The sequence below is a fragment of the Fukomys damarensis genome, unplaced genomic scaffold (assembly GCF_012274545.1).
Source record: "Fukomys damarensis isolate Sample0158 unplaced genomic scaffold, DMR_v1.0_HiC HiC_scaffold_9, whole genome shotgun sequence".
Lineage (NCBI taxonomy): Eukaryota > Metazoa > Chordata > Mammalia > Rodentia > Bathyergidae > Fukomys > Fukomys damarensis.
The window spans coordinates 24,541,373-24,561,268 of NW_022900921.1; the positions used below are offsets into that span (position 1 = coordinate 24,541,373).

Genomic DNA, 19,896 nt, shown 5'->3' on the forward strand with positions numbered 1-19,896 from the left:
TTTTATTTATTTATTTATTTTTTAACAGGATCTCACTAAGTAGTCGATCTTAGACTGTGTAGTGCAGGCTGGTCTTGAACTCGGTAATTTTCCTGCTCAGTCTCCTGGGTGCTGGGATTACAGGTGTGCACCACCACACCTGGCTAACATATATCCAACTCAGGATCTTGCACATGCCAGGCAGGTGTGGCACCACTGAGCTCAATCCTCAGCCCTGACATTTATAATTTTTTTAATCTACATTTTTCAACAAGTTCTCTTGTTTTCAAACTACAGTTGCTGAGGTCTGAAGCTGGGAACTTCAGTCCCATTGGATCTGGTTCCAGCGTTGCCCTTCACTTCACTTCCCTGAGCTTCATTTCCTTTCCCTCAGTGAGAGAATTGAGCCTTTTGACACTGAATAACACTGACTGGGTAAATCTGAGAAGGTTAGATTGGTCTTTTTTTTTTTCAGACTCACGTCCCTGTTAACCTGATTGACTGACATAATCCTAACATTTGAACTCTGGTCTGCAACACGACTCTGGGATGCTTGAAACACTGTATTAGTGGTCATTCCTTTAAAAACAAAATACCAAGAAGTTGGAGGCATATCCAGGGGGCCCTTATAATGAGCTTCATGTCATACCACCTGACCACTGAACATGATTACATGGTCCATAACTCTAGAACTTCAGAGTTAGCACACCAAGAGATCTAGTTTTATGACCTGTGTGCCTATAGCCCCCACTACTCTGGATGCTAAGGAAAGATCAGTTGAACCTGAGTTTAAAACCAGCCTGAGTAACCTAATGAGACCCTGTCTTCAAAAGTGAGAGATTGAGCTCATGTGTGCCTAGGATTAAAGCAGACAGTTCTGAAGATAGTATCTCACTTTGCTTTGTGGTAAAATCAAAAGATTGAGCATCAAAAGATTGAGCTCTATTTTCCTTTTTTACTTTGAATTTTATGTAACAGTAAGATGATACAGGAGTACAGAAAACAGATTTAGGCCTGTCCTGACCTGATAAGGAAAAATAATTTTATTTTCTACATGATTATTTCACTTTTGTTTGTATTTTTGTTTGTAGTTTGAACCCAAGGCCTCCTGTATCCAGCTGTATGTGATTTCTTTAAGAGGCTAAATTTGGAAAGTAAATGTAAGGTACACAGAGTAGAGATGAATAAGGCTTAGTCATGAAAGCTTTAGAATTTTTTTTTCTTTGTGGTACTGGGGGTTGAACCCAGGACCTTGCATGTGCTAGGCAAGTGCTATGTCCCTTAGTCCCACCGCCAGCCCAAGAATAATTTTATATAGATGAAACTGAAATGCTCTGAACAACATACTGTTAAATACCCCCCTGATTCTTTGCTAATTTATTTACTTTAATTGTCATGGTTTTCTCTCTGGTATTGAAGAATTGAACCATAGTTATTGGTGAGAATGCTGAGTTATACTCATTGTTTATTGGCTAGAAATCTTGTCCAGTGCTTGCTCCATCTCTGCCCCCAGGCACCCTCATGTACTTTTTTCTTGATTGCTAAGTGGGGCTTCCAAAGATGTCTATGGTGTCGTGTGGAGGCTGTGGGTTCTGTCCGTGTGCAGCCTTGTGCTTGTGCACTGGGTCACAGCTGTGGGGTATGATGCTATGTAGAATCCCCATGGGAGTGGATTTGGCTAGGTCCAGTATCCTAAAAGTTTTTCATGGTTTTTTAAATTTTGTGTTGTTTTTGTTTTATTTTACTTTGCTTTGTGGTTTTTTTTGTTGTTGTTTTGTTTTTTTGGTGATGTTTTGTTTCTGAGACATGGTGTTGCTCTGAAGTTCAGGCTGGCCTTACTGTGTAGCCTACACTGGCCTCAAACTGCTACTTTACCCTGTTTAAAGATGAGCTCTCCCTGTTTCCCGGGCTGGTTTGAATTTCTGGGCGCAAGTGATACTCCCACCTCAGTCTACGGAGTAGCTGGGATAACAGGCACATGTTAACAACCATCCAAGACTTGCCATTGTTGCTCACCATAATCCTAAAGGGCAGATACTCTGTTTTATTATGAAGCCTAGGACAAGAGAGGAATAGAGGATATTGGCAGTGAGGTGCCTGTGTATTCCTGATCCCCCCCACCCCACACTGTATAATATAAAGTAGGGATTTCGAAGAAAACTTCAGGCTCTGAAAGGTTATGTGATTTGTTGGGAAGTTGAAATTAAATCATGCTTGGAAAAAATTAAACAGTACAAGGTGTTTTGTGGTTAAAAAGTGTTTTTACTGACTTTTCTATCTGGATATTCTACTCCTATTTCAGACTCAGCTATGTCTCCATTTCATTTCCCGATGCCATAATTTGCTCCGTCACTTAGGGTCAGAACCTGTTGTTAGTCTCTGCTCGTTAGTCTATGTCTGTCCTTCCTCTTCCTCCGTCCTTCTCCAGGTACCCTAATTTCTGGCCCAGATCACTGCAGCCCTCACCCGATGTCCCTGTCTCTGCAATTGTCCAACTCAGAAGCACCACCCTATCTACCTTCCTGACGCTGCACTTCTGAGACCAATTGCTGCTTTCCCCAAAACTTGAATAGTTCTTACTGGGCTATAGTAGGGTTGGGTTTTAACCCAACATCTCTGATTTTAGTGGCTGCCTACCCTGTGAAATGCAAATAAAATACAAGTACATAGCTTTTGTCAGGGTCACCAAAGGTCCCACGAGCCACAAAAGATAGAAACATTTAATCTGCAGGTTATGTCTAGCTCTCTGACTTGGCTGCTAGCACCTTCCCAGGCTGCCCTCAAAGCACCACCACTTTCCATCCTTTCTCCTCTCTGCCTCCTCCATGACCTGGTGCTTCTAGCCCTGCTATTTGCAAGTTTTTGACCTAATTAACTTAATTTCTCCTGCCTCGCTACCCTACTGCATTCATTCTCAAAATAATAAAAAGGAGGCTAGTAGTGTAAGTCAGTGCTAAAGCAACCCTTTAATCTGAAGGAATGGAGGGAGGACAGAAGGATGGAAGGAGATAGGGAGGAAAGAAGTGACAAAAGAAGTAGAAAAGAGGAAAAGAAAATGATCAATAGATCAGAGCAAAAGGTTTTATGAGGTCTTCAGACAAGTCACTATGCACTTGCCACTCCTTGGCCTGATGTTCTCCTGATGCATGGTAAAAAAGTCTGCTAAATTACATTTTTTCCTTTTTTGTTTTTGTTTTTTTCCTTTCAAGCCCCAGTATCTTAAAAAAAAAATTTTGTCACCTACACTTGTGGTAGCCAGCATTAGGAACAACTTAGAGTGCAGCCTGGGGCCAGACAGGGAGCCCAGGGGAGACTGCAAAGCACCTGTGCTCACCTTGCTGCTGTGTCACAAGGGGGATAGGGAGGGACACCGATACTGGAACCCCAGCACACTCTTGGTTCCAGCACCATCTGTTTTATACTTAACTTCCTGCTGGCTGTAACATAGGCTGTTCATGTCCTGTGACAGCTCAGCAACATCCTTGTGATCAGACTTCTTGCCCCGTCCCTGCAAAACGTGTTCTTTGTTCATGCATTGATTGCCTACCCACCTATTTGAAAGTATTGTCCTGGATGATGTTTTTGCTCCCCTGCAGAAGGTTTGAGGACCAGTTACTGGAATAGTTCTATTTTGCAGGTCATGAAGAAAATTCCTTCTAGATGCAAAAGCACCTCCAAACCCAGACTGTCTTCTTTGACTTGCCTATTTTGGGCATCAGCTGCCTTAAACTAAGTTCACGTCATCTTTGAAGATCTTTTTCTACAATGTGGTATTTTTTCTTCATCTTTTTTACACTTTGATGAAAGATGTGCCTACTTAACCTAAGCCGTGTCTACTCTACAAAATGTGTATACACTCTTCTGAGGGAGAAGGTGCTGTTCTGAGAACTCTGTTACTCTTGCCTTGGCATCTGTGGATTTGAAGATAGCTCCTGCCAGCTCACAACATAGGAATCAGCAATGTATTGAAAAACGGCTGTAAGACAAATAAGCCTCCAGTGCAGCAGTCAGTTGGAGATTGTGCTCAGAAAGATCTGTCCCAGCGGATTTACGCCAAGTTATATTTTCAGGATGAATATCTTACGTCTGCCTTCTTTTGGAATAAATTATTTTTCTGCTTTCTATGGAAATCTGGCTTTGGTGTTTATAAAATTCATTTCTATAAGCTATTCTGTGTCTAGATAATGCCTTTTTAAAAATGATTTTGTCAGCCGGGCATGGTAGTGCACACCTATAATCCCAGGATTCAGGAAGCTGAGCCAAGAGGATCATGTGAGTGTTCGAGGCCAGCCTTGGCTACATAATGAGTTCAAGGTCAGCCTGAACCGCATAGCGAGACCCTGTCTCAAAGTAAAACAAAACAGAACAAAACAAAGATTTTGTTGTCTGAACTTAGGTTGAATGTATAAACCCTGCCTTGTATAGTTGGAGATCCCTGAAGAGACTGGTAAGTACTTTTTTTTTTTTTTTAAATTTTTTTTTATTGAGTTTATTGGTACATTTAGGGATACAGTACAGTTACATTCATTGTTGGGATCATGTACCTTTACATGGCAAGTCTTGATTCTCATTTTTTTCCCCTTACCTCTGCCCTCCCTTCACCCCCTCCTCCCCTCCCCATCTACAAACACTTTATTTTCATCTTTTCATTCTCTCACATTTTTTTCTTTTCCCTTTTTGTTCTTCCCCTACGTATCACACCTTCCCTACACCTTTAGCTCCTTTCCTCCCATTTCTAAATGTCAGTAATCTTATTAGAATCTTATGCATTGTTGCAGAATATTCACACCAGGGAAACTATTTGGTATTTACACATGTGGGACTTATTTATTTCACTTGGTAAGTACTTTTCTTAATCATTCAGTAACCATTTGAGTGTCTTTTGTAGGTTATGCACTGGAGGAATAAATAGGTTTATCTCGGGGTTCCTGCAAGTGCAGGAGCTGATACATAATTTAGAGGTACAGTGATTATACATAGAGGTATAAGTAAGGCTACCTTTGACCATTGTTTAAAAATGATGACCACTCACCTGTGACCCTAGATCGCTTGAGACCAGGAGTTAAATGTTAATCTGGGCAACTTAGGGAGATCCTGTCTCTTAAGAAAAATCAATTACAGTGGTGAGCATGTTGAGGATGACTATCAAATGCTGCTGAGATGGAGACATCACACCCTTATAACAGGACTAAAGAAAGCTAGAATGATTAAACAGCCCTGTCAGGGGCAGTGTCCTTGTGCATTAGTAGTAGGTATCAGTTCATGAATCGGGCAGCTCTTTTAGTTTTAAGAAACTAAAAAGTAAAATAGATTTAAATTTTTACCACCTCATAGCTTTTTGATAGCCATCCAAGTTTGGATTTCCTGTTTTGCAGTTTGTACTTTTCTATTCCTCCCAAACTGTCTTAAACTCATTACCTTGCTATTCTTAAGACCAAAGGGAGTTTCAAGTTGAAGTGTCTCTCCTGCTTTCATTTCTTCCTTTTCATTCTTTACTTCTGTTTTGAATTTAACATTTTTCTGAAAGTTGAGCTGGTGGTAGGGTAAAAGTGGTAGAGCACTTGCCTAGTATGTACAAGGTTCCAGGTTTGATACCCAGACATCCTACCAAAAAAAAAAAATTTTTTTTTAAGTTAGGCAATGTACATTTCCAGCCCTGAGCCTCTTCAGTTAATTTCACAAAATCCATAAAACATTGAAGATTTGAAGTTCTTAAAGGGGCTATGATATTGTAGATGTACCTTGTTGTTTTATAAATAAGGAACTTGAACTCCAGACAGGGAGATTTCCTTGCCTGGTTTAATACAGCTGGTCAGAGGCAGCCTGGGGAGCAGGATCCCTGTTTTCTAATTTTTACTCTAGAGCACTTTATACTGGCCAACATGCCTCACTTAAGAGTTGCACTGGCCAGGAGCCAACTCTTGGGTAAGCTGTCTTCCAGAACAACTTACATGAGCCCTAATCAGGACTTGCATCTGAGAAGCCGTGCTGGTGGTTACTGTGAATGTATGAGAGGATGCCACAGTCTTTGAACTCTGACCACCTGAGAAAGTATGACTCCAGCACACGCAGTCATGTCCTCGGATTCACAAAGTCAAAGTCCTACAACCCATTGGTGATGGGAATTAGTCTGAAGTTTTTCCAAAGACTACAGTGTTTGCTGCCCAGGCTAGCCTCAAGCTCCCACCTCAGCCTCCTTAGTAGCTAGAGCTTCAGGCATGTGCTACCGTGCTCTGGGCTTTACAGTGTTTTTCAAGCACTGTTTTTCAGCTGAGCATCATAATAACCTCAGTGTAGCAGCACTTCCCTTAAGTGTGGCACTTGCCTGTCGAGTTCAACACGGGAGGCCCGAGCTGTGGCACGCCTTGCAGCAGTGATCGAAGCAGCTGTGGAGGCTCTTCTCATTGATGATCAGAGTGTGGCACACTTCTAGTTTAATGGCACAGCTGAGAACCCACCCAACAACTCTGGCTGATTCAAGTCCCTGACTTCTGTCTTACTTCTGTCACTTTGTGGTGATCCGTTTTTACACTTTTCACTTGTTCTACGTGAATTAGACATTGAGAAGTGAACTGCATGACGTTGCTTATTTAGTCTTATTTAGTTTGCTTTTGGCTGTAGCTACCATTTGGTGGGGGTTGTTTCCTGCAGACACAAGTAAGGAGGATTAGTGTGTTGACTGCGCGCATAACAGAAATGTGGGATACTGAAACATCCCAGGGCCTGAACCTAACAGTGTTCTCTATAAACCCTACTGCAACTTTCTCCTGAAGAGGCTCTGATGGCCTCAGAATAAAGCATGAGACCACTGCTAAAGAAGGAAGGTGTTAATTTCTACCCAAATTGGAGATCAAAGACTTCTCAGAAAGAATGAGTATAAGCTCCTAAAGGTCATGTACGGCAACTGTGCCAGTATCTAGCTGCATTACTGTTGCTGAAATGGAATGATGAAACCAACTCAGATTTTGAGGGAAAACTCAATAAATGCCCTCTGCCCAGGAAGTCACTTTACTCTAGAGGCCGTTTCCTCGTTTATGGGTTTTGTTTGTTTTTTCAGGTCTGGGGATGGGACCCAGGGCCTCAGGCATACTAGGCAAGTAGTCCTAGTTCTCCCTGAGCTGTACCCCCAGCCCTGAAATTCTTGATAAGATTAAATGCTATTTATATGTAAGCTTAGGTAGAGGGTCTCTCATTACCTCACTTTAATAGAACTGTTTAATGCCAACACATTGTCTACCCTGGAGTCTGAGCCGGATGCTTATGAATCTCCCTTTTACAATTCCCTTGCTCTGGTGCTACCCAGGATCCAAACTGGAAGGAGTTCTGTCCCTACTCAAACATCCCTCTCTTTCAAAGCCTTTCCGGGTTCACATAGTGAGGCCTCCTGAAATGATCCTTAGCCTAGAAGAATCCTGGGTTTGCAGTTTTCATTGCACTGCTTGCTAGCTATGTAACTTGGGACAAATCATTTAATTTCTGACCCTGTTTTTTTAATTTACAAAATTAAGATAATACATGCCCTTTCTACTGTATGAAGTTGTTACCAAATGTTAGTGGTGGAGATCCTTTTATAAATTGTAATAATACATGCCTGTAATCATGCAGCACTACATGCAGCACTAGGAAGGCTGAGTCAGTAGCCTGGGCTACATTGCGCGTTCAAGGACAGCCTGAATTACATAGTGTTGTGAGAACCTGTCTCAAAAAAACAAAATTTATTTTCCAGGGGCACACTGACAGTCTTTTTCTATTAAGATAGGACCCAGAGGAATGCCTTTTTTTCCCTTTCTACATATGGATTTCCTTTTGATTAGTCATTTGTATTTGGAGGGTTACAGAAAAAATTCAAAAAGGCATCTGCACCAGGTCCTCAGGCCTGACCTCTGAAGGGAAATCAATGTTAGTGTAAGTGGCTGGGACCACACCCTTCCTGCCTTCTGCTGCCAACCCTTATGGGACAGTGGTATTTCTGGAATGCTTTGGAAGATGGAGTCTGAGGACTTGTTGGTTTCTTTTATCGTTTTTGTTGTTGTTTGTGATGCTAGGGATCCAACCCAGTACTTTGTGTGCTGGGAAGCGCTCTATCAACTGAACCAGTACAACACCAGCCCTTTTGGTTGTTTTCTGTACCTTTATTGCTGTCCCACCATAATATTTTATATCTTTTCTTTGATGTTGCTTCAAAAATAGAATGCTTTTTGGCTCTACCAAGGCAGATTTAGAATTGGGAAATCATTTTAAATTGTTGCTCAAACTCAGAAAATTCAGCCCTGGATTTCAACTGGCAGAAATTTAAAGAGTCAAACACTCCTTTACTTAATGAAATTTAAATTATATTTTAAAAGATATCTAGGTAGTTTACATGATTTTGTTATCCCATCTCTCTACAAACTCTTCAATTTGGAAAACAAATGTATTTTAAATGGAGATGGAAAGATACCCAGCAGAGGGATGGCTGGGTCAAATGGAACCTCTCGTCCCAGCTCTTTGAGTTATCTCCATATTGATTTCCATAGTGGTTGCACCAGTCTGCACTCCCACAAACAATGGAGAAGGGTTCCTTTCTCCCCACAACCCCACCAACATTTGTTATTGTTTGATTTCTTGATAGCAGCCATTCTTTGTGGGGTGAGGTGGAATCTCTGTATTGTTTTCATTTGCATCTCTCCAATGACCAGGGATGTGGAACATTTTTTCATATATTTACTTGCTGTTTTTAAATTCTTTGTCTGAGAAATGTCTGTTCATTTCAGATGCCCATTTTTGAATCGGGTCTTTATATTTGGGGGGGCTGATTGTTTTGAGTTCTTTATATATTCTAGATAATAGTCCTTTGAGGAGCAGCTGGTAAAAGTTTTTTCCCACATTGTAGGTTGTCTCTTAGTTCTGTTGATGGTTTCTTTTGCTAAAACTTGGAAACAGCCCATTTGCCCATCAGTTGGAGATTGGATAAAGAAGATATGGGTTTTTTTAATAAAATGGAATACTATTCAGCCATAAAGAATGAGAAATTAGATTCATTCATAGGAAAATGGATACATATTGAGGATATACTCCTAAGTGAAATAAATAAGTCACGTGTGTAAATACTGAATAGTTTCTCTGGTGTAAAAAACTATAATTGTACCTAAGATCTTAATGGTATAATTGACAATGTGAAATAGGAAGAAAAGAGCTAAAGGTGAAAGGGAAGTGGAAAGGGTAGAAGAAAGGAAATAAGGGAAAAGAAAAAAATTTGAGAAAATGAAAAAATTGAAATAAGGTGTTTGTAAATAGGGAAGGGAGGAGGGGGTGAAGGGAGGGCAGGGGTCTGGGGAAAAAATGAGGTCCAAGACCTGTCATGTAAAGGTAGAAGATCCCAATGATGATTGTAACTGTACTGTATGCCTAAAATGTATCAATAAACTCAATGAGGAAAAAAATTGAGGTGGAGACTTGAGCCAAAGTTATGCATTACTTTTCTTCTGGCCTTCATTCAAGCTTTCTAGTTGAGTGTATAAAGTTGAAGAAAGTTCATAATTTTCAAAGGAAAATGCAATTTAAAAATATCAAAGTGTGTATTACAGTACAGTTAATTGGAAGCAGCATTAATATCCAAACTAAGATGCTTACAGTCATACTGCTGTACCCAAATGAAGGAATATCAATATTTCTTTCAAATTGTATGCCTAACCCGGCTATCATGGTGCACACCTGTAACACTCAGGAGTCTGAGGCAAGAGAATTGCTTGCTACAAGTTCAAGGCCAGCCTGAACTGCGTAGCAAGACCCTGTCTCAAAAAACAAAACAACACACGTAAAAACTATGCATTGAAGATAAACAACAAAACTAACATTGTCTCTGGATGGCAATTATACATGATTTTAATATTTTTAGCATATTGTGCAATGGATTAATAAAAACAATGCGAGTTACTTTAATAACAAAATATAATTGAATGTGTTCAGAAAAGCATGATTTTAAACTGCTGTACACAAAAGCCTAGTAAAAAATAGTTAAGGATGTTAAAATGTTTATTTCTTTTATAATTTTTTTATATTTTTCCACACAGAACAAATACATTTATAATCAGAGAAGGAAAAAGGGGTTGGTTTGTGACCACTGTCAGAATAATATTAGTGGTTTCTTCAACTATTATGTAATACACATTCCCTTTCTTTCTCCAAGTAATTCAGGGTTAGGGGAAATGAAGTCAGATTTGTAAAACACTGCAGCTATTCTGAATTAATGAAAATCAGCTAGTTCACAGAGAAATTCTGATTAGCCGCTTCCATTGTGCAGGGCAGAGTGCAGATCCTGCAGTGTATGAAACACTCGCCTCCTTTTGTATCGGTGCTCACACTGACAGCATGGGAAATGAAAAGGGAACATTGATTTTTATTCTGCCCACATAGAAAAGTGGAAGCCTAGGGTATTAATGTGCTGGGGTCCCACATGGGTTAGAAAAAGCCCCACTGTTCTTCCATTACCAACAGCTCTAAGCAAGTCCATTCGGGCTGCGTAGCTGCTTCAGTTGGAATCCTGATTTATGAAATGAGTTGGCTCTTCTTTCCCAGATCCCACTCCCCTGCCCCAGGCGCACTCCAAAACAGGCTTACTCTAGTAGCTGTGGATCCTCAGCAACACTCCCACCCCATGAGGGCAAGCCCGATTCTATTTAGATGGTTGTCAGGATTTTGACAAGGCTTCCTTAGTTGTTTATACTGTCCAAAGTGTACTACTACTTACGGGTTACTGCCCCAAAACAGAACAAGCAGAACAGATGATTTGTTAAAGTATGTTCAATTCGAGTTCATTTTAAGAAGCTAAGGGCTGGGAATTTAGCTCAGTGGTTCCGCTGCCTGCCTCGCAGGTGCAAGGTCCCGAGTTTGATCCCTGGTACCAAAAGAAAAAGAAAAGAAGCTAAGAGTGATTATTTTTACATGTTCCAAATGCTTTTCAGAATTGAACAGGTATTTTCAGCTCTTATTTGTGTATACGTTGCCTGTATGAAACAAGAGACTTAAGTTCCTGACCTTGTAGAACAAGGAAAACCAAGATAAAGGGTTGTTTTGTGGGATGGTAGTGTACACCTAGAATCCAAGCATTCAGGAGGCTAAGGCCGGAGGATCCCCAGGGGTTCAAGGCCAGTTTGAACTACTCAGACCCTGTCTCAAAAAACCAAAATAATAAATAATAAATAATGGATTTTTATAGGGCTAAGAATATAGTAACTTAGTAGCAGAGTGCTCACCTAGCATACTTAAAACCCTAGGCTTGATCCACAGGACTGAAAAAAAGAAAGTGGTTGCTTGTGGATAGTGTCACAAGGAAGAGATTCTGATTAAATCAAGGTAAGAACACTGCATTTCTACTGAGCCAGGCTGCCCCACGGCAAGGTGCGTGGGGGAATGCAGGTTGTGAGGCTAGAGCACTGGGAATACTAATGGTGGAGGGTGGGTTTTGAAGGAAATGACCTTTACAGGTAAAGCTAAAGGATGAAGAAGCTGGGCAAAGATGAGTGATCAGAGCACTTGAGGCTGACCAGGGAGGAAGTTATTGGAGACTCTAGGAGAGTAGGTGTCCAGGATTAGGGTAATAAGAATGAAGCCAGAGAGACAACTACATCGAGATGGTATTTATTAGCTAGGACAGTTAGGCTTCAGTGGTTGGTTGGAGGCAGTGTAGGGGGTAGGGCATGGGGAGAAGTCAAGGATTGCCCCTCAGGTTCCTGGCACAATTGGTAGATGGGACTTTGCACTGAGGTCAAAGTGTAAGGAGCACCACAGACCTGTGGACATGGTGGAGTGTGCAGTTGTGGACAATTTGAATTTGCATTTCCTTGAGGTCTCCACAGGGAGATGCCCAGTGAGCAGCTGTTGTGTGGTCTGGAGGATAAGGAGCAGGTGGAGCTAGGGGAATGTAGGGTGCCAGTCTAGATAACAGGTGGGTGTGGATATGAGGCACAAAATCCTAAGCTGTTAGGTAGAGGAAATGGATTTAAACTCAGGACAGTCTAATGTTAGTGTTCAGGGGACATCAGAGTGTCCCTGAGTCTCAAAGATACTTCCCAGGGTAAAATTCTTACCACACCCACTGTGGTCTTACAGTCTGAGTTTCTTTGCCACACTTTCAGCCTTTCAGTGTTTGTTGTTTTTCCTAACCTAGAAAAATCATCTGGTTCTTTTAATTTTACATCACCTTCTATGAAGAAGCCAAAAAGGCAAAGCAATAGGTTACTGAAAATGAGGCTGGAGGCCATTTAGAAACCCTAAACCTGGTTGTGCAGGGTTTGTTTTGGCTGCTTCAGAATAAGTTTCCTGTTAACCCTAGGGTCCCAACCTTTGTCCTTCTCTTGCCCAGCTTCCACTTAGACCCAGTTTGGAAATGGTCACCCCTCTCCTGCAGAGCCCAAATGTGGTTCCTAGCTACTTTTGTCACACCTCAAGGTCCACAGGCAAATAAATTGTACCCTGGTTTTTCTCAGTAGCTCTGGTGTGAGTTGTTCCAGCCCCCCCCCCCCAAGTTAAGTTCCTGCAGTCTGGTGCAGCAGCACCTGGGATAGCAGCAGCCTGGGCCAAGGAAATGTGCAAGCACCCCATGTTCTCTGCTGGCATTTCTGAAAGATGGGAGCAGAGTGGAACTTTCAAGTTTTCCATTGCATATTTAGGGCCCTGAGAAAGTGGCATCATCTCTTTCCTCTCTTGGCCAGAATACCTCCAGTCCTCTTCACTGAGCCTTGGGTTCCCAGGATCAGGTCCTGGAAAAATTGTGGTCCCTCTGGGTTCTCATGGCCACCTTTGCTTATCTCTAGCATCACAATCAAATCCCTGGTTGGTTCAAGTGTTTGCTCCCTGCAATTTTGCACAAAATAGGTACTCGATAATGTTCATTTATTGTCAGGTGGCTTGGAAAAAGAGTCCTGTGGGAGGTCAGCTTTCAAATTTAGTAAATTCTAGTCTCTAGGAATTGAGTTTGTTTAAAGCAAGGGTAAAACTGTCTGGCTCAAAGTTCCAAGATCAGTTTGATGTTTGGCTCTCACTGTGTTGAAATTTTTAATAATTTTGTCTTTAAAATATTTTTTCTGTTCTGTACATAGGTAGGGGAGGGGGCTTGAAGGGGAAAATGGTATAAAATAAAATAAAATTTATTAATAAAATTGTTTTTCAGTGTTCAGGATTGAACCCAGGGCTTTGTGGATGTTAGGCCTCTGTGCTGCCACCGAACTATATCTCCTAACTCTTCTTAATAATTTTTGAACAAGGGTCCCTGCATTTTCATTCTGCAGCTTGCTCCACAAATTATACAGATGGTCCGGCATATTGGGGAGTGTCTTTCTGACCTCATTGTTTGTAATTGGGGTCCACAAATGTCTGTAACCCCCTGAAAACCTCTACAGAGTTAGATGCATGTGTACTTGTATTTTTCTGGGGAGCAAGTTTAAGGCATTTTTCAGACCCTCAAGAAAGTTCAGAATCATTGTTAATAGTATAATACTAGCTTGTTCCAGGTATTGTGGCGCATGCATATAATCCCAGCACACAGGAGGCTGAGGCAAGAGGATTACTTCAAATTTGAGGCCAGCCTGGGGTACACAGTACAAGTCTAGCCTGAACTACATAGGGAGACCTTGTTTCCAAAATAATTAATAATAATAAAAATAATGATAGCAGCTAACCTTAAACTAGTGGTTATTACCTGCCAGTCCCATTCCATGTGTCATCTTGTGCTTTTCCAGATTTTAATGGATTGTATGGGACAAAGAGCAGTACTGTGCATTGCTGTCTAATCCCAGCACCTTTGTTCACTACCCAGAGAGAAAAAATCCACCTACTGGGTATTCCCTTCTCCGATGTCCTTTATAGGAGCAGATCCTGGTCATTACTTTGTTAGGAGGAGGAGAGAACCACTCCCTACTTTGTCCTAACCTCTACTTCAAGTCCCAGTTTTCCCAAAGGTGGCTTCTCTTGTGCCATAAAGGAAAAGTTTGCTAGGTAAGGGGGCCGGAGGCCTCCTCAAGCCCAGCTCACCCAGATTCTGTTTCCAGAATTATCGTTTCCTCTTGAGTGAAGAAGGGATACTTCTTCACTCAAGAGGAAACCAGCCCTCCCTGCAGAAAGGCAGGCTGCCCTGTGGGATTTTTTTTTTTTTTTTTTTTTTTGGTACCAGGGATCAAACTGGGCTTGTGAGGCAGGTGGCAGAACCACTGAACTAAATCCCTGGCCCCAAGAAGGGATCTTGACTCTTCCTCCTGGCTCTTCTGGTGTAGGACAGAATCTGCAGTTAGTATTCGTGTCCGTCAATGCACTTCACTTAGTCGCTCTGTGGTAGCTGTGAAATAGTGTACCCATTTATTTGACACATCTCATCTCAAAGTCCTAGCATTATGAAAACAAGATTAAAACTAAACTCCAGAAACTTGTAAACATAGTCTTTCCTGAGTTTCCCACTTCGTTGTGAGGGAAAGTTATGACTTTGTGAATTTGCAGGTTAAAAAAAAACTTTATTGACATAGGATCCCCTAACAGCACCAATTCGCTGAACTTTTTACTTCTTTCCTTCAGTAACCACTGTGATCTCTTTACTTTCTTCCTTTGGGAATCCAGCTTCACAGTGTTACACCAGATGTAGTCCTTTGCAGTGTGTACCTATTTGTAGTTCAACAAACTGTTATCGTGGCTAGAGGACTTGGTTCCTGCTTCTTATCACTGTTTCTCAACTTGCTGTTTTAATCTTCCTACTTCTGGCCTCACTAACAGAATGTCTTATTGTACCTGTCCCTTGGGAGTCTTTGCTACAATTGCTAAATTGTTCTCCTTCCCTGGCTTCCTGGTTTCCTATCAGTTACAGCTGCTGATACCAACATTGTATGTTTAGCCCAGCACTGCCCCCCCAAGAAAAGAAAACTGAAAAACCCCAAATCACTGTGACAACTTCTTATCCTACAAATTTTTAGTCAGTGAAAGAAACAAAACAATTTTGACAGGAATGCTTTGTGGGAAGATGATAGGAAACCGAGATGCCTACCTGCTTCTCTTTATTATTCTGCTTTCCCTTCTAAGAAGCTTCCAGTCATATTCCTCCCTGGAAGGTGGAGGAGGGACACCTTTTACTTACTAAGCCCTTTATGAAATTCTCAAAATCAACTCACATGGCAAATTAGAACAGAAAGAACCAGACAGCTTAGTAAATTACTCATGTAAGATAATCAGAAAGTAGTACTGAAATCCATGTGTCCTGCTCTAACTATGCTCTGGCTACCTTCTTATGAATTCTGTTGCTGGATGGTAGGCTTTCCACATCAGTCTCCTTCACTGGGTTTGGAGTTCCTCCAGGCAACCACTATGTCTTCAGTGTACACATTAGGCATTCTACAGATGTCAGTTTCTTTCTCTCCCTTTCCTTCCCCTAGCTGTCAACTAAAGGCAGGCTTAAATATATGATCTAATGAAGTGCTTTGCATTCTCTGTAACTCAAAGATACATTAATGTTTATACCCACTTGATTGCATTGAAAAGACACAGGTGCATATGACATGAATAATGTAAAGCACTGTGTACAAGTGCTCACATGGGCAGTAGAAGAAAAGAGACGAAGACTGAAATAGATACGACAGAAACAAGATTCTCTGAAACAGGAAAGATTTGTTTTTTGAGACAAGGTCTCCCTCATGGCTCAGGTTAACCTCAAACTCATTATGTAGCACAGGATGGCCTTGAACTCCCAATCCTCTTGCCTTGGCCTCCTGAGTGCTAGGATTACAGGTGTGCACCACCATTCCCAGCAAGAGCAAGGATCTTGATATGTTAAGGATGGATAGGATTTGGATCTTAATTTGTTCTTCAGATAACAAACCTTCTTCTGTTGTATGGCAGGCCTGGTGCTGGAAAGTGGGGAAGGTTGAGGAATCGGGATAAATAAATTAGTAGTAGTCTAGGCAAGAGTATTTGGGAATAGAACCTAGTGCCTCCTGGAAGGAGTAAAACAGCTCTCACAGAATCAGAGCTATCACACAAAGAACATTGACCTATTGAAAGATCAGGCGGTGGGAAGAACTGATTTTTCTTCTCCCAAAGAGTATTTTTAGGTGTGATGAATGCGGGATAGATGCCAATTGCCAACAATATGTATCTCATTTAGATTCACCCTCTGCAATACTCCAGTCTTTGGAAGAAAGTCATTTAGTGTCAGAGAGACACAGCTTTTCCTGGAGATATTCCAGTTTTGAGTTAATTAATCTCACTTCTGAAGCTGTGAAATCTGAACATACCACACAGGTCCAGAGGAGTCTGGAAAGAAAACATTTTGACTCAAAAAGATGACATTACTAAAAAGATGTGTACATAATCAGCAGGCAGGGCTCAATCCGTTCTAATAAGGACTTAGTCACAGTGTAAACATTAGGTTATGAGGACATTTAGGACCTATGACAACCACTTTTAAAAGCTTTCTTATGTTCTTGGGTGTGTGCTTTGTTTTTGTTTTTGCTACAGAGTCTTGCTCAGTAGCTCAGGCTGGCCTCTATATAGATAAAGCTGACATTGATCTCATGGTCCTCCTGCCTCAACCTCCCAAATATTGTGATTACAGGCATGTGTCACCACACTTGACAGATTTCTTAGTTTTTTGTGCCACCTGAGTTTTTTCAGTCTTCTTAATGGCATATTTTGATTCTTTGAAGTTTCCAGGGCTGCTGTACATGCCTAGCAACTGTTTTTAATTCTTGTATGATGTAGGCTTGCTGTTACAGCTAGGATTGTGAAGTATATCCAGTTTTTGGTGCAGATTCCTCATAGTGGAGAGCCTGGAAGCCAGAGAGGCATGTGTCTCACATTTAGTGGTACAGCTTATATTAAGATCCTGTCCTCATGAACAGTATTCCAGACAATCAAGGTTTGTTGTGTCTTATTTTTGAGAGAGGAGCTTGCTGTATTACTGAAGCTGGTTTTGAAGCACTGGGCTTATAGGATCTTCCTGCCACAGCTTTCTGTACATCAAGGTTTAAACTGGACATGTTGGCACTTCCAAAGAATATTTCTGTAAGGAATCACAGAGCATGTGTGGATAACTGGCTGCCTCTGAGAAGGGGAAATTAGTGCCCAGGGAACATGGTTAAGGAGACTTAATAATCACTGAAAACCTTTTTGAACCTTTTGAATTTTATACAATATATGTTGTTACCTCATCAAAAAGAAATGACTTATTTTTAAGAACTCAATGGAGTCCTAAATATCTATTGCTTTGTTTCCCCTTTTCTCATATTTGTGTAAAACACTTTTTTCCTGATTTAAGATATCCCCACATGCAAATTATTATACAGAAGATGGTTAAACACCTTGAAAGTGGGATGCCAGTTGGTTACTACTTTGTGGCTAAAACAATAGCTTCCTGAACCTCAAGCCAATGCTATTCCAGAGTCCCAATTTCTTGCCAACTTTGACTGTGGCAGAATCTGGCTGGATAAAACCCAAAGAAACACAAATCAATTAGGATCCAGTGATTTCATTCACTTTAGAGCAAAATAGAGTCATTAACAAACCTGGATGGGAAGGTCTCCATTAGCCAATACTATCGTTTTCCCAAAATAACAGAAAATGCAAAGGCAGGGATCCAACATAATTCACCAGTAAGCGCTGTCAATGGGAGGAACCTCCTACTAGAAGATGGACCTGGCTGCTGCTCCTTGACCCCAAGAAACTGTTGCCAGATAGAGGAGATGAAATGCCTGTGTCCAGAGGGCAGTGTAACAATGGAAAAGCTAACCATTTGCTGGAGCTTTCCCAAACAGAGGATTATACAAAAAGATACTGATGTATTTCATGGGGATTTAATGTTATCAAGCCAGAGAACTTGGCTTAAGTTTACCAAGCTAATTTTTCTGTTTGGATTTTTTTTTTTTTTTGAGTTGGTGCTTTGCTATGTAGTTCAGGCTGGCCTTGAACTCATAGTGATCATCCTGTCTCAGCCTCCTGAATGATGCTGGATTACAGGCGTGCACTGACACACCTGACCTTTGGTTTGGATTTTAAACTCCAGTTAAAATTGGAAACTGCTAATGTGTTAGACTTAATAAAGAAAATAATTATAATCCTGTCATTTCCTGTGCTGTACTCACTACTTCACTAGGTATTGAGGCCCTACTTGTGTACTTGCCATTAAAGGGAATACAAGAGAGAGATTTTTACTTTTAGGTATTTATCTCTATATACCTACCTAATTATGTGTACAGAAGTATTTGTTTAATGGCTGTTAAGCTGCTAAAGTCTACAGTTGTCCTTTTAGTCTACAGATTTTCCAAATGATGCCCTTCAAACAATATAATGCTGCCATTCATTATATGTTAACTGTATGTCAGACACTATGGTAAGTGCTTTATATGAACTACTTAGTTCTCACATCAACCCTGTAAGTTCCTTACAAAGGTTGAAAAGAGCCTCACAGAAGATAATTTGTGCTAATTCACACGTGGAGCAAGGACTCAGATCCAGGATATTCGTTCAACAAGTATATAATGACTGTTTATATGCCAGACTTGCAGGGTAGAGAACAAACACTGCTAGTCCCAGCCCTCTTGAAGATTTGGAAGTGTTTTGTTTTGAGATGGGAGTCTCACAATGTTGTCCAGGCTGGGCTCAAACCCGTGGGCTCAAAGGGACTCCCAAGTAACTGGGACTATAGTCACCCTACACAGAAATCTTTATTTCCCTAGCATGTTAGGCAAGAGCTCTACAACTTAGCTATGTATCTCCTGGCTCTGGAAGACTTCGATTCCCAAGTTCACAGTTTTTACATTGACTTTAAATTGTTTCTCATGATCAGTGAAAAGGGGAGTTATGCTTTTATCTTAAGAGAAAGCTGGCACAGTGGCGCATACCAGTAGGTGGCATAATATGAGACAGGAGGATGGTAAGTTTGAGCCCAGCCTGGGCAATGGAACGACTTAGCAAGATCCTGTCTCTAAATAAAAAAATAAAAAGGCTGGGTATGTAGCTCCATGGCAAGGCCTTTGGCTCTGTCCCCTGTACCAGAAAGGAAGGGGATGGGAAAGGGCATAGCGAGAGAGCATCAAGCTGGTATCCTGAAGGAATCTAGCCAGCTGTCTTTGTTCTTCAGTCTTCCTTTCCTTGTGCTTTATAAAACCAAACTTCTGCTGCACACGATAAATTCTATGCCGAGCATTCTGTAAGCACAAAAGACCTAGGTTCCAGTCCTAGCTAGGTCATTTACCTAAGCTGTCTGACGTTGGGCAAATGATCCATCTGAGCTTTACTTTCCCATCTGACAAATCATTGTTATTTCGTGTATTTGTAGGGAGAATTAGTTGAGATGATGAACCTACTACATAATATAGTTTCAAAAGACACTGGCGTTTTAAAAAGAATTAGGAAGCACAAGATAACCTTAAAGTCACGTTATGAAGGCGTGTCTTGGTGCTTCCACTAGCATTCTATTTGTACAGTTTTGTACAAATCTCTGTTAAAGGTGCACGCAGTCTGATTGATCCTTGTGTTTGGGGACGTCGTATGTGTTCACTGAATGTTAGTTGCATCAGTGAATGAACGAACAAACTGAAAGCTAGGTCCCGCTCAGTGAATGACAAGGCTATTCAAAATACAGAACATCTATCCAGTACCCTTGTGAACTTTCTCTTCGCTTCTTAAAGTTTCAACTTAAAACTGCAAATGAACATAAGGTCACTCCAGGCCTCGATACGTAGTTCTCAGGATAGATAGAGCGCTGGCTATGAAAGGCTTCGGAAAAGGAACATCCCTACAAAGTTGTAGGGCTTTTTATCAGGAACCGCCCTTGCCCAAACCAAGAGTCGCAGGCACCGCGTACCAGATCGGCCCTCTCTTCCTGGTTTTCCCCGGCATCCCGCCCCTCTGGTGTCATGTGACAAGGGTGCTATGCCAGGCTAAGCCCCTGATTGGCTGAGC

General features: G+C 41.3%; 1 protein-coding gene across 1 annotated transcript in view; it reads left to right on the forward strand.

The window, feature by feature from the left end:
* Positions 1–4,160, forward strand: part of Atp6v0e1 (ATPase H+ transporting V0 subunit e1) — a 34,800-nt gene extending 30,640 nt beyond the window's left edge. The window contains exon 4 of the mRNA XM_010622166.3: positions 3,617–4,160. The gene's annotated coding sequence lies outside the window, so the exon portion shown is untranslated. The remainder of the gene's footprint in view (positions 1–3,616) is intronic.
* The last annotated feature ends 15,736 nt before the right edge of the window (positions 4,161–19,896 follow it).